This window comes from Aquarana catesbeiana, linkage group LG05 (assembly GCF_042186555.1).
Source record: "Aquarana catesbeiana isolate 2022-GZ linkage group LG05, ASM4218655v1, whole genome shotgun sequence".
NCBI lineage: Eukaryota > Metazoa > Chordata > Amphibia > Anura > Ranidae > Aquarana > Aquarana catesbeiana.
This window is the reverse complement of record NC_133328.1, coordinates 595,260,603-595,274,331: the sequence shown is the minus strand read 5'-3', so window position 1 is coordinate 595,274,331 and position 13,729 is coordinate 595,260,603. Positions and strand designations below refer to the sequence as shown.

The 13,729-nt window shown below is 39.3% G+C and overlaps 1 protein-coding gene and 1 pseudogene across 1 annotated transcript in view; both read left to right on the top strand.

The window, feature by feature from the left end:
- Positions 1–13,729, top strand: part of CSMD3 (CUB and Sushi multiple domains 3) — a 1,635,173-nt gene that overhangs the window by 244,220 nt on the left and 1,377,224 nt on the right. The window lies entirely within an intron of this gene.
- Positions 1,908–2,313, top strand: LOC141145451 (small nuclear ribonucleoprotein F pseudogene; annotated as a pseudogene).

The window sequence follows — 13,729 nt, the reverse complement described above, 5'->3', positions numbered from 1 at the left end:
TTTCTTCAGTATACCACCTGGAGCACTTCACCCTTTAGTTCACTGGCTGCCAGACTTATCCAATAGCTTTCTTGCTTTCTAAGTTGCTTACTTGAAGCAAGTATGTTCTGCTCTCACTATAACTGGATCAGCATACTTGTTCTGAACCAGAATCTCAAAAAGTACTGAGGCCAGAGATAGTTAGGTAACAAGCATTTTTTAAAGGAGCTAGGTAATGGCAGCCCCATACAGTTTTTTTGCAGGTTTCCTTGGAATTAACATGCATGGTTAAAGCTCAACTGCAGGAACTACTCACAGGTTAAAAAAAAATGTCTATTGGGTTCAACCAAAGGCATATTATCAAATTAAAAACCTTATAAAACATGGTCCAATGTGCTCCAATTGGGGGAAAGATGATTTTCTGACTCTCTAAGGCAGCCTTTCTAAACCTTTTTACCTCAGAGGAACCCTTGAAATAATTTTCAGGTCCTGGGGAACCACTGGTAAACCAATTTCTATTCATTGGGAAAATGCCCCTTACATTGGTGGCCGGTGGGAAGAATGCCACCCTTACAGACAGTCAAAATGTAATTGATGTCATGAAACTGGCCCTGCCAAGTGGTGTTGGCCCCTGATCTATGCAGGCTCCATCAAAGGTGAAGTCAATCAGCTACAGCTCAAGGAACCTCTATGAATATCTGAAAGAACCTTAGGATTCCATGGAATCCTAGTTGAGAATGGTTGCTCTAAGGTAATTGAGTACACCCTGGATCAACAATATATGTTTCTTTATTATAGTAAAAAAAAACAATAAAAAAATGTATACACATTCATCTCAAATTGACTTCGAAACTTTCCATTTATTTTTATGGATACAATGTAAACATCAAGATCTTGATAAATAAGTCCAGTGATTTTAGCTATAGTAAAATAAAATATACTATTACAGTAGGAGCCAGCAATCCTCAATAAATAAAGCCCCAGAGACCTGCAGCATGTCTCATTTATAAAAAAAAAATATTTAGAGAGCATGAAATAATGTAGATTAATCATAGGTCACCAAGTGCACCAAGAAGACATCCATCACTCGAAGGTCATCCTTATCTAAAACATTATCTTTATAGATTATTTTCAGGCTGACATGACATCGCAGGAGTCAGATTAAACTATATTACTAAAAAATTGATAGTTCATATTTTCTTGTAAAATTCATCACAGTTTAAAAATCTCTTGAGTTCAGTGGGGTTACAATAAACAAGGCAATCAAACAAGTAAATCTTCTGTAGATCCACAGATATTTAGAACGTGGACATTGTGTTGTTCCATTTATCACAGTAAATGGGTATGTAAAGTGTGTACCACCTATCTTATAAAATGTCATATAGCTTTCACAGTATAATATTGCAGAGCAATGTATGTTTCTGTATTAGGCTAAGATGATATGGATGTTGATTGTCTGTAATGTGATGACATAAATAAAGAATTTAAAGAAAATGGTATTAAATCCAACAAAAATGTATTATATTTCAGCTTACCAATTCTTAGTTGTGGTGGCTGCATTTGTTTTCTTTTCTTTTTTCGTTTTTTTTTTCTCTTTATTTTCACTCGCTGAACCTTCCAGTAAGTCTGTTACTTTTCCACTTCCTTGAACAGGCAAAGCTGCCCAGCAAACAGCAGCAGTTGAAAGGTTTAGTGCATTTAATACTACCCTCTCAAGAGATTGATAAAGCTGCTGTGCAAAGCTGTCTTTGTTGCTCCTCCAGTAGAGTGGAGATGCCTAAAGACAGGAAGTGTGTTACTGGACAGATCGCCATGTCAAAGTAAAAGGAAAAATTAATCTGAAATATATTTAATTTTTGTTTTCGGGTTTATTACTGCTTTAAATAGGACCACGCACAGATATTCATGTATTAAAATATACTGCATGTCTTCCCTCCTCTCTGCTCTCCCTCTCGCAGCCATTTCCTGTTCTCTCCGGCGGTGTGTTCGAGCAGCATTCCGCGGGGAAATTTTTTCTGGTTTGTGGGTGAGCGCGTGGATTCAGCGTCGGCATGAGTTTGCCACTCAACCCAAAACCATTCCTTAATGGTCTTACTGGTAAGCCAGTAATGGTGAAACTGAAGTGGGGTATGGAGTACAAGGGATACCTGGTCTCTGTGGATGGCTACATGAACATGCATCTCGCCAATACAGAAGAGTATATTGATGGGGCATTGTCCGGACATCTTGGAGAAGTTCTAATAAGGTGTAATAATGTATTGTATATACGTGGAGTAGAAGAGGAGGAAGAAGATGGCGAGATGAGAGAATAAAGCAATCTCCAAATTAGTTTTGTAAATTTTTTTTTTTTTCTTGAAACTTTCAAGGTTATTGTTGGACTTTTGTTTTTGTATGTTTTGTTAAAAAAATAAACAGATTTTTTTTTTCAAAAAAAAAAAAAATATTTACTGCATGTAATTAATTACTAAAATTTCAAAAAAGCTTGAACATATTAATCTAATTTCAAAAGTTCTTATCAATACTTTTAAATAAAATTTCACCTTGCAGAAAATACCCAAACATGTGAAATGAAAATAAAATAGCATTTTGGTTTGCACATGATTGGATGATAAAATGCCATTGCCTTTAGTAAATGAACCCCAAAGAGGCTCTTGTTACATTAACTTTGCAAAGGGTTACCCAGGCACGTGCAAGGAAGAAACAATTCCCTTGCACAGCCTATGGGGCTGATTTACTAAGACTGGAGAGTGCAAAATCTGGTGCAGCTGTGAAAGGCAGCCAATCAACTTCTAACTTTAGCTTGTTCAGTTAAGCTTAGAGTATGAAAAAAAACTGAAGGTTTCTATGCAAAGCTACACCAGATTTTGCGCTCTCCAGTTTTAGTAAATCAACCCTTATTTGTCTATAGTACTTTCCAAGTTCTTATAAACAAATTTTAGGTAAAAACATTAAACAAACATAAAGATTATATTCAGTTGTTTCATTGCTGATGTCAATAATTTCAGTATTAGTGAGCGACCAAAAACCTAGTTGAGCAGAAGTTCCACTGATTTGCACTGGCTGGCCAGGAAAAGGGGAGAGGGTGAGCGTGCGCCCCCCCCCCCCTACTGAACCATACCGCCTATATGTCCCTAACATGGGGAAATTCCTTGTCATGTTGATTAAGACAAGGGCCTCACCACCATAACCCTTGATCCATGTTTGTAAGGGTCTGAGAGTAGGGGACTTTTTGAAATCTGGAAGCCCCTTTTATAATAAGGGGGTCCCGCCATGTGAATGAATATGAGGTGCATAATACTTCTACATGCTCTCAAAATTAGTATCCAACAGTAGATGTACAGTAGACTCTTAGTAAGAATGAAGTATAAGTTAAACTGATCTTCACTACTGCAACTTCAAAGCTGGTTGGAACTTGGCATTGATGCGTGCCCCAGGTTGTAGCTATAGAAACTGTCCCTTTGTGACTGATGAAAACTGCACTAGACAAGGTTAAAAAGCAGTCATGAATGGTTAAAAAGCAGTCATTTCATTTAATGGTGGCAGATAGGCATAGTTAGGGCACTGCACAGGAGGTCAGGGCAGGTGGCAGAACAATGACAGCAACCAGCACACAAGCTGAGTTGTAACCAGGAACATCCAAACTAAAGCAGACATCCCAGGGCTAACCAAGAGAAACCAAGCAAAACCATGTACCAATGAACAAGATGAGTTATAACAAGGAAAATGGGAGTGCTTGCAGCTGAATCACAGCATGAATAGTTGAAAAAAGATCATTGTAAGAAACATTCATAAAGTACTGAAAAAGCGTAACAGACATCTTTACTCAGGTGCTATGTCAGTGCACTGACAGGCTGTTGGCGGAAAATCCGACCGTGTGTACGCTCCATTGGACAATTGTTGTCGGATTTTCCACAGACAAATGTTGGATAGCAGGTTTCAAAAGTTTCCGTGAACAAATATCTTCTTCTCGGAAGCAAGGACGAGCCAGAATCGGTCGGTCTTGTAAACTAGCATTTGTAATGGAGAATTAACATTTGTGACGTGGAAAATTCTGAACTCTCGGAATGCAGCGCACAATTCTCTTCTTCTTTAACCACTTCAGCCCCGGAAGATTTGGCTGCTGAATGACCGGGTCATTTTTTGCGATTCGGCACTGCGTTGCTTTAAATGACAACTGCGCGGTCATGCAACGCTGCACACAAACAAAATTGACATCCTTTTTTTCCCACAAATAGAGCTTTTTTTTGGTGGTATTTGATCTCCTCTGCAGTTATTATTTTTTGCGCTATAAACAAAGAAAGAGCTGCAATATTGAAAAAAACATAATATTTTGTACTTTTTGCTATAATAAATATCCCCATTTTTTAAAAAAATGCTAATTTTTTCTCAGTTTAGGCTGATATGTATTCTTCTACATATTTTTGGTAAAGAAAAAATCACAATAAGCGTATATTGATTGGTTTGCGCAAAAAGTTATAGCGTCTACAAATTAGGGGATAGATTTATAGCATTTTTATTATTTTTTTTTTTACTAGTAATGGCGACAATCTGCGATTTTTATCAGGACTGCGATATTGCGGTGGACAAATTGGACACTTTTGACACATTTTTGGGACCATTGACATTTATACAGCGATCAGTGCTATAAAAATGCACTGATTACTGTAAAAATGTCACTGGCAGGGAAGGGGTTAACAGTAGGGGGCGATCAAGGGGTTAACTGTGTTCCCTATGTGTGTTTTCAACTGAAGAGGGAGGGAACTGACCTAGAGGAAATGACAGATCGTGGTTCCTAGCTAATAGGAACTCATGATCTGTCACGCCTCACAGAACAGGGATTTGTGTGTTTACACACACGTCTCTGTTCTGCCTCTCTGGCCCGAGATCGGTCATCACGACCGTCGGCCACGAGCATCAGCACCCCTGCTGTGCACCCCCGCCTGCTATTACGATCCTGCAAGCCGACGTATAGCTACGATGGCTCGCGGGATCATGCCAACCTGCCCCAGTAAAATGACGGCGGCTGGTAGGCAAGCGTTTAATGGGATAATAATGAAGCTGCTTTGCTGATGATACTGTTGGAGTTATTGCAAAATTTTTCAAAGGCTTTTTTTTTATAGTGATATCAAGAATAATATTATTTTTTTTTTTTTTTGGGCAAGTTACCACAACACCATTATCCCGTAGTTTTTAAGATCAAAGATACAACTATGTTGGTGTCCCTTCTCAATTTTACATTGTATTTTTTTAAATGTAGTAAAACACATAGCCAAGTAGTATTCTCCACAATTTTTTTATTGTGCATTCAAAAAAGAAAACAAATAAAATTAGACATGCTATCTGCCAATAGAACTTAACCAAAAAGTGCATTCTATGCATCCAAAAATATAAAAAATATACCAAATCAAATCATTATTCAACCCAAAAAATAACGTCAAAGCAATAACTCCAAGGCCAATAATAGATAGCATGTTATCTCCTCCGATTCCGCAACATGTCCGGTTGGCGAACGGCCGTTCAGAAACAAACTGAAAAGCATGTAATAAAAAGCGCAAAATGAAAAGCGCAAAATGAAAAGCGCAAAATGAAAAGCATGAATCAACACTCACCAAACTTCTACTAACACAAAATTAGCAGAAGGAGCCCAAAGGGTGGCGCTAAAGAGCTGAAAAATCATGTAGTACATTACTACGTTCATGATTGTTGGCCAACAATTGTGTGCCGTGTGTATGCAAGACAAGTTTGGGCCAACGCCCTTCTGACAAAAGTACACGGTTTTGTTGGCCAACAATGCAATCGTGTGCACGAGGCTTAACAGAGAGATTATGGCAAGAGGTGAGGAAGCAAGCCATTTGAGGGCGTAGCAACTGCTGGCAAAGCTTTGCAAAAATCTGCCATCAACTGTCTGAATATAACCAAACCTGAAATGCTTTTAAATTAACTTGACACTAAATACGTTCATGCTTGACCTTAATGCTGGCAGAATTTTGCTGTATATTTAAGCAATTGCTAATTATTTTCATGCAGTCAACAGCATCTTGAATTGTTTTTTTTTTGCACATGCACACAGTTTATCTGGCTATAATAAACATGGGTCTAATTAAACACATATATTCTGATATGCAATGAAGAAATTAAATATTAAACAAAATAAATTTCGAAATTTGCATAATTGTGTCCTACAGTAAAACCATTTGATCAATTATGTACATTGTTATTTAGTACAGCGGCTGTTAATTAAAGTTTTTACTCAGGTAATAAATCAAAATGTTTGAAAAGAAGAGCTGCATTTTCTTAAAGAAAACTGCTAATGTCACCGTTAGTGGCATTCAATTTATTGTTTAAATGAATAAGGCTGTTTAATTAAAAATACTCTGCTTTGGCCTATTATAATTATTTAAAAGCTAATGGATTAATTGACTAAAATAGTCTCACTTTTTGACAGAAATAACCCATTTGCAAAGAAAATTAATTAGCCCATAAATCATGTCTGTGTTTCAATTTTTTTTCCTACTTATTTTTAAGCACCTGATATCTGAGAGCTCAGACAATAACAGGCTTACACAACGAAGGGGGGCTAGAAGAGTATGTTGTAATCGATGGCAGCCAATCAGGATTTCGCTTTCCGAATTTAGATTAATCATTTGTGATTTTGCGTTTTAGAGTCCTGCTATTTGTATTATGTTGTACATTATGTAACAAAGAAGATTGATGTGAAAACCGGTTACTGCTTTATTAATTTGTGTATTTTTTTTATTTAGGATTGCTGTATTGTTTTTTTCAGGTGTAGCACATAGACCCTTTTGCCTAATGTTGCATCAAATTTAATGTACCTCACCAAAGCAATTCTATGAAATGGCCATAGACAGCTTGAAGTTTAGCCGATGTCTACTAAATCGTCTGAAATTCAAGCCATGAGTGACTTTACAAGCACACCCAGCTTGACAAAAATACATTTAAAGCACAAAAAAGACTACTTCACTATAACACCTTTATTGTAGAAATCATTAAAAACATGGCAAAACAGTAAGCTAGAGAGAGAGAGGTTTCATACTACCAGTGGGAGTGAGTAAGCTCTGGTAGCATGAAACGCGTCAACATCTCTCCTCCATGCTCACTGGTTTGCCATGTTTTTAATGATTTCAAAAATAAAGGTGTTAAACTGGAGTGCGGCCATCTGGATTCCATTGTTCTTTAAAGGTAAATTAAAAAATTGATTAATCTAGATTGAGAATTATGAGGTGAACAGTGACTGCATCCCACAGCTGTCTGGATACAATAGTCTGCAGTGGAGTTTTATTCATCCATTCAAGTAATTTCTTTAGCTCAGCCCTGCAGGAGAAATCAAACCAGCCTGTGGGGCTGAACAAGAATAATTCCCTCACCCATGCTAAACAGCCTGGATGCAAGAATCAACACTGCCAGTTAATGCATCCTGACTGCTGGAACCTGTGCATGTCATGATATCTAAACAGTGGCTTCATGCTGTTTTTCATCTGACAATTTTCCAAGTGTCTCCTCTAATTTTAGGATCAGAAGGGAAAGTGCCCACGGGATCACTCATGGCTTGGATTTCAGCTAGTTCATCAGTAGGGATGAGCTCAAGGTTCAGTCTGAACACAAGTTTGGACCAAACGTTGGCTCCTCGAGGATTACTACTGCTAATTAACATGACAGTTTCACACTGTCAATGGCTATTAGGATGCCGGCAGGTGAAGGCACCATTGAGTCCTTAAAGGAGAAGTACAGCCAAAGCTCTACTTCTGTGGATCACGAGAGTGCAGTTTGTTCTGCACTCCTGTGACGCATTTTCAGCAGACAGCAGGCTGAAGCCCGCTGTTAGCTGTTGTCACAAAGCCGGTCCAGGCTGGGGCAAAATCGCGACAATGAAGTCAGGATCCACCCACATGCCTGGACTGGCACACGGAACAGCCTCTCGGCAAGCTGCTGAGAGCCTGACCCAGCTGCTTCCACTCCCTCCACAGCCCAGCGCTCCACTGAATACAAGGGGACAAAGCAGAGAGCTCTGACTGATAGTCAGCAGCTCTCTGCTCAGGGAGCTTTGAGAACTGAGCGATTGGTGGTGTTTGATCGCTTGATTCTCAGTGTTAGAGGTGCCAGGGAACAGATGCACCATCAGACCAATGCTGCATCCACCTAGGTAACCATGATTACAAAAAAAACATACATCTCTTTTAACAACCAGTGATGTCTCTGGCACCATTCACTTGTATAGCTGGGAATCCCTGGTCATGTAAGCAAAGAGGTACATTTCCAGTAATAAAATGAAAGTAACTTATGCGCAGCCAACTCTGTGATAATGATTCTCAAATGTGTTGCAGCTGCTGCATTCACTCTAGTGTCAATACATAAATATATGCTGTGTGTTGTGCTGCTGCAAGTACTAAACTCCAAAATTTGTTTTCTTGAACTAAAAATAGCAATAAAAATATACATAACATGTGATACGAAATATCCCAATACATAAAAAGTGTCCACACAGAATATATATAAACGAGTGCTCATACAAGCAAGGAAAGTGATGTTCAGTGATCAGTGCTATCATTGTCTTGAAATGTTACATCCAGGCACAAACCTACAATGCCAGTGCTAAAGTACAACAAATATCATACATGTGACTGCAAAATATATAACAATGGTGATATAGTAAAATAAAATTGCTATATATCTAGTAATGTCCACTATTTAAACCACAGTCCATGCAATGGTGTTCGTGCTGTGTAATTAATCAGTCCCCTATTGGAGACATGATACCAGAATCCCGGTGCTGTAAATGTCTTCATCATGCACATAAAAGTGAATCCATAATACCAGTGCTCACCACACTCTTCACACTCCTGTGCACCACTTCTAAAATGAAGTAAAGATGTGCCGTCACCTTAACCATATGATCTATAGGTACAACAGGTCAAAAGAGCATTCCCCCACTCTTTTGGAGTTAACCTGGTCAGAACACCTCCGGATCTGTCAACATGTGCATCCATTCAATGGTATCCCAGTGGGTTAACACTCCGATCCACAACTGTTAGTGATCTACAGGATAAGCTCAGTGCCACAAAGGAGGAGCTACTATCGTGTAATACTTTTAAACCTTCATTCATTTATTAAAAATTACACTCTCATTTTGACAAGTTAAAATTGCTTTGTGTATGCATCCACAGCCTGGACTGATTCAGGAATCAAGAAATCAGCTATACCGCCACCAGATGTCGTCAGCAGCAGCGGTATAGCTAATTGCTTAAAAACGCTGATTTTAAGGGCAATTGATGTTTTTTGTTTCTGCCTCTAAATCTTTTACTTTTTGCTATAAAAAATATCCCACTTTTTAAAAAAAAAAAAAAAATTTTTCCTCAGTTTAGGCCGATATGTATTCTTCTACATATTTTTGGTTAAAAAAAAATGCAAAAAGGCCCCTTTCACACGAGGCGGACTCCGTTTCTACGGAGCCCGCCTCGGTCGGCAGGCTCAGCGGGAGATCTGTCCGTTGATCTCCGCTGAGACGGCGGATGACAGGTCCCTCTCTGCTCACTGAGCAGGGAGGGGCTTGTCAGGCGCCGCTGCCGCCTATGGAGAAATCGGATGAAAACGAACAGCATGTCCGTTTTCATCAGATCTCACCCGATCCAATCCGCCAGTGACGGACCTGGATGTAGGGCCATCCATCTGCTTTTAGCGGATCGGACAGGGTCGGATGTTAGCGGACATGTCTCCGCTGATATCCGTCGCTCCATAGGCTAACATGGAGCGCCCGTTCAGGTCCGCCGTTAAAACCGACAGGCGGACCTGAATGGTCCAATCGTGTGAAAGGGGCCTTAGAGTATATTGATTGGTTTGTGCAAAAGTTATAGCGTCTACAAAATAGAGGATAGATTTGTGGCATTTTTATTATTATTTTATTTTTTTTTACTAATAATGGCAGCGATCTGCGATTTTTATCGTGACTGCGATATGGCGGTGAACAAATCGGACACTTTTGACACATTTTTGGGACCATTGACAATTATACAGTGATCAGTGCTATAAAAATTCACTGATTACTGTATAAATGTCGCTGGCAGGGAAGGGGTTAACACTAAGGGGCGATCAAGGGGTCAACTGTGTTCCCTATTGTGTGTTCTAACTGTAGGGGGGATGAGACTGTCTAGGAGGAGAGAGAGATTGGTGTTCATACTTATTATGAACACACAATCTGTCTCTACTCCCCTGAAAGAACCGGGATCTGATCCCGGTTCTCGCTCTGTCTCGAGCGATCACGGGTGCCCGGCGGGAATCGCGCCCACCAGGCACTCGTATCAGCTCCGGCACACGCTGAGGGCCCTAGTGGCCAAAAGGCGAAGCGACGTAAGGTAACGTCATTTCGCCCAGCCGTACCATTCTGCCACAGTAATAGGGCGTACACACGATCGGATTTGGTTTGGACATTCCGACAACAAAATCCATGGATTTTTTCCGACGGATGTTGGCTCAAACTTGTCTTGCATACACACGGTCACACAAAGTTGTCGGAAAATCCGATCGTTCTGAACGCGGTGACGTAAAACACGTACGTCGGGACTATAAACGGGGCAGTGGCCAATAGCTTTCATCTCTTTATTTATTCTGAGCATGCGTGGCACTTTGTCCGTCGGATTTGTGTACACACGATCGGAATTTCCGACAACGGATTTTGTTGTCAGAAAATTTTATCTCCTGCTCTTAAACTTTGTGTGTCGGAAAATCCGATGGAAAATGTCCGATGGAGCCCACACACAGTCGGAATTTCCGACAAGACGCTCCGATCGGACATTTTCCATCGGAAAATCCAACCGTGTGTACGAGGCATAAAACTGGCATCTGGTCGGCAAGCAGTTAAAGTGGTCAGAAAAAAAGCCTAAATGTCCTTCTGGTGTGTAGTAAACTTACATGTTTAAGAGAGGAGCATTTCAGCAGGAAAAATGCCTGACACGCCTAAAAGGGTCTAAACACTCCTAAATGCTAGGTGCCTTTTAATGTTTGAGCGTTCATTCATGTCAATGCCCAGAACAAATTAATACTCTGGCCAATAGAATAAGTGAATGCCCAAATGCTTGACGTGGCTAAAGGCGAATAAATGCATTTGCCTTAGGTACATTTTTTATGCTGCTTTTCTCCTTCCAGGAGAAAAGTCATTCAGAATAGCTGGGCAAAAGTCCAGTGTGCATGAGGCCTTAAAAGTAAGCAGCTGCCACACAACTCTCAAACATTCTCTGGCTGCACAATCTCTGAATTAATTCTTGTATAATTTATTTCTCTGAAAGTCTTAATCGGATCATAATGTTTTCATGCTCCATTGTGCCAGAGAACAAGTGACACATCATAGTAGCATAGACATACTTACAAAATACTTCTGCATCCTTTTTAGATGAGGACAGTCACAAAACACTTATGTGATATGACACATTGGAGTCCATTCAGTATATTCTTTGGCAATTATCTCCCTGTTGTAGCAGGATAATGCCTCATTTAAAGAGTTGAAGCTTTTAAACATTTTTTAGTACAAATGTACCAAAGGGAGTACAGATAGTGATGCTATACCCAAGTTGCCTCTGAAAAATGCCTAAGAAACGTGAAATCTCTTTAACATCAGGTTAAATGAACACACATCTCAGACTTAATTGTTCACGTCGTAGGCAATCATTAGTGAAAGGACAAATGTAGCTGCAGGCATAGAGAAAAACCATGTGGGGTCCCTTCTGGGAAAATAGTTGAGACTATAATGGATTCATCTGTTTGGGGGAAAGTCAGTTTATTTATTTATTTGAACAAAGTTTTTTTTTCTGCTTGATATGGGCAGGTATAAGCTGCCAAAAATTAGCTACCAAATTAAAAAATTAAAGCTGAACTTCCAGCAAAAATAATAAATAAATAAGTTTAGCAACAGCCACAAATGTTGCAATAGTGACATCATCACTCACTGTGCTGTCCGTAACCCGTGCAGAAAGCAAAGCTTTGGGAGGGACCCAGCAGGCTCCACCCATTACAGGCTGCCTGCAGAAAACTACATGAGGGGGCGGAGACAAAACCAGTCATCCTGCACAAGGAGGGAGCGCAGCAGTGACCAGTCTTTATTACAGGAAAGCCCTGTATACAGGTAATGTATATGAGTTATTTAATGCTGGATTACTGCATAGATCTGGTGGAGCTGCAAAAAGGACACTAAGATTCAAGAAAAGAATAACCATGTTTTTACACAATATTTATTTAGCCAGACATTCAGCTTTTATGTGTATGTCTGGCCAAAAAAAAAGCATAAAACATATTCAGCACAACTGCAGTACATGCACTTTTCCCCATGTTTTATCCCTTTGAAAAACAACAGAAACATACCTGTTGATTTGCCTCCATGAGAGATTCTAAATTCCTGTTTAAGCTGACTCCACATTGCCTCTGCTGCACTGAAATCCCAAGTAGTGTGGTCAGCTCTAACAAGTTCTCCCCTGGTGGACCACTAAACACCTCTTCCTTTTCACCATAACATCATGGGAATATGTTTCATTGTCCATCAGAGAAGACACAGCTGAAAACACTACTTTTACCTCTGAGCACTGGATAATGGGTATGTTGTAATACGGGCACATTCTTTATATGTTTTTTGAAGTTTATTGAAAGCTGATGCAAAAAAAAAAAAAAACAAACAAAAAAATGAGGAGGACTAAATTAAATGGCATATTAACTTAATTTATTTTTTTGATTAACAGATCAACATTACTATTAACCAATATAAATCAATTAACACAAATGACCCTACTAACCCGAGCCTGTATTATATTATATTAGGACCTAAGATTTTAAATTATTCATTATTATTATTATTATTTTAAGTTAAGTAACCTACCTGATTCAACCCATAAACCTAAAACCATCTCTCTGAAGGGAGTTAAGAGAAGGGTAGCAAAGCTAATAAGGGGCTACAAGACCTCAACTATGAGGGATAACTACAAACAATAAACGTATTCTCCCTGGAGAAGATATGCTTTATAGGGGATATGATCATAATATACAAATCTTTAAATGGTTAATCTAGCATTGCGAGGAAACTATTTAACCTAGGGTCTGTAAAAAAGACATGTGACCACAAAATGAAGTTGGATCATAGATAGTTCAGTCATAAACTGGGTAAGGGATTCTTTACTGATAGTGCAGCAAGGATTTGGAACACCCTTCCACAGCTGGTGGTGTCAGTGGAGAGTGTCCATAAGTTTAAAAAACTTTTAGATGTGTTTCTTAGTGAACACAATGTACAGGGATATGAAAAAAGTAGTGACATAAACACACACAAACACACTCCGGTTGAACTGGATGGACTGGTGTCTTTATCCAACCTTACCAACTATGTAACCATATAGAGCAATCTAAAGCGCTATAAACAAAGATCTTGTAGAGCAAAATATAGAGGACCTATAAACATCAGAGGCCATTGGGCTGATGTACTAAAGCTCCTTTCACATGGATAGCCAGGGTAAAAAGTTGATCCACATTTTTATCACCCACCTACAAGCGGACACGGGGATGCTCAGATGCGTAAAGGTTGTACAAGTTTTACACTGCAGTTCGAATTTGAAAGGGACTTGGACTTTCAAGCTCTTCAAAATAAATATGGCTGCACCAAAGCTGCGAGCCAAATGCTTAGGTCATAATTGTGTTTTGGTCCTACAATGCAAAACTGCCATTTGGCAATCTAAAGTGGACTTTCAGTCATGTTTAGAACTTT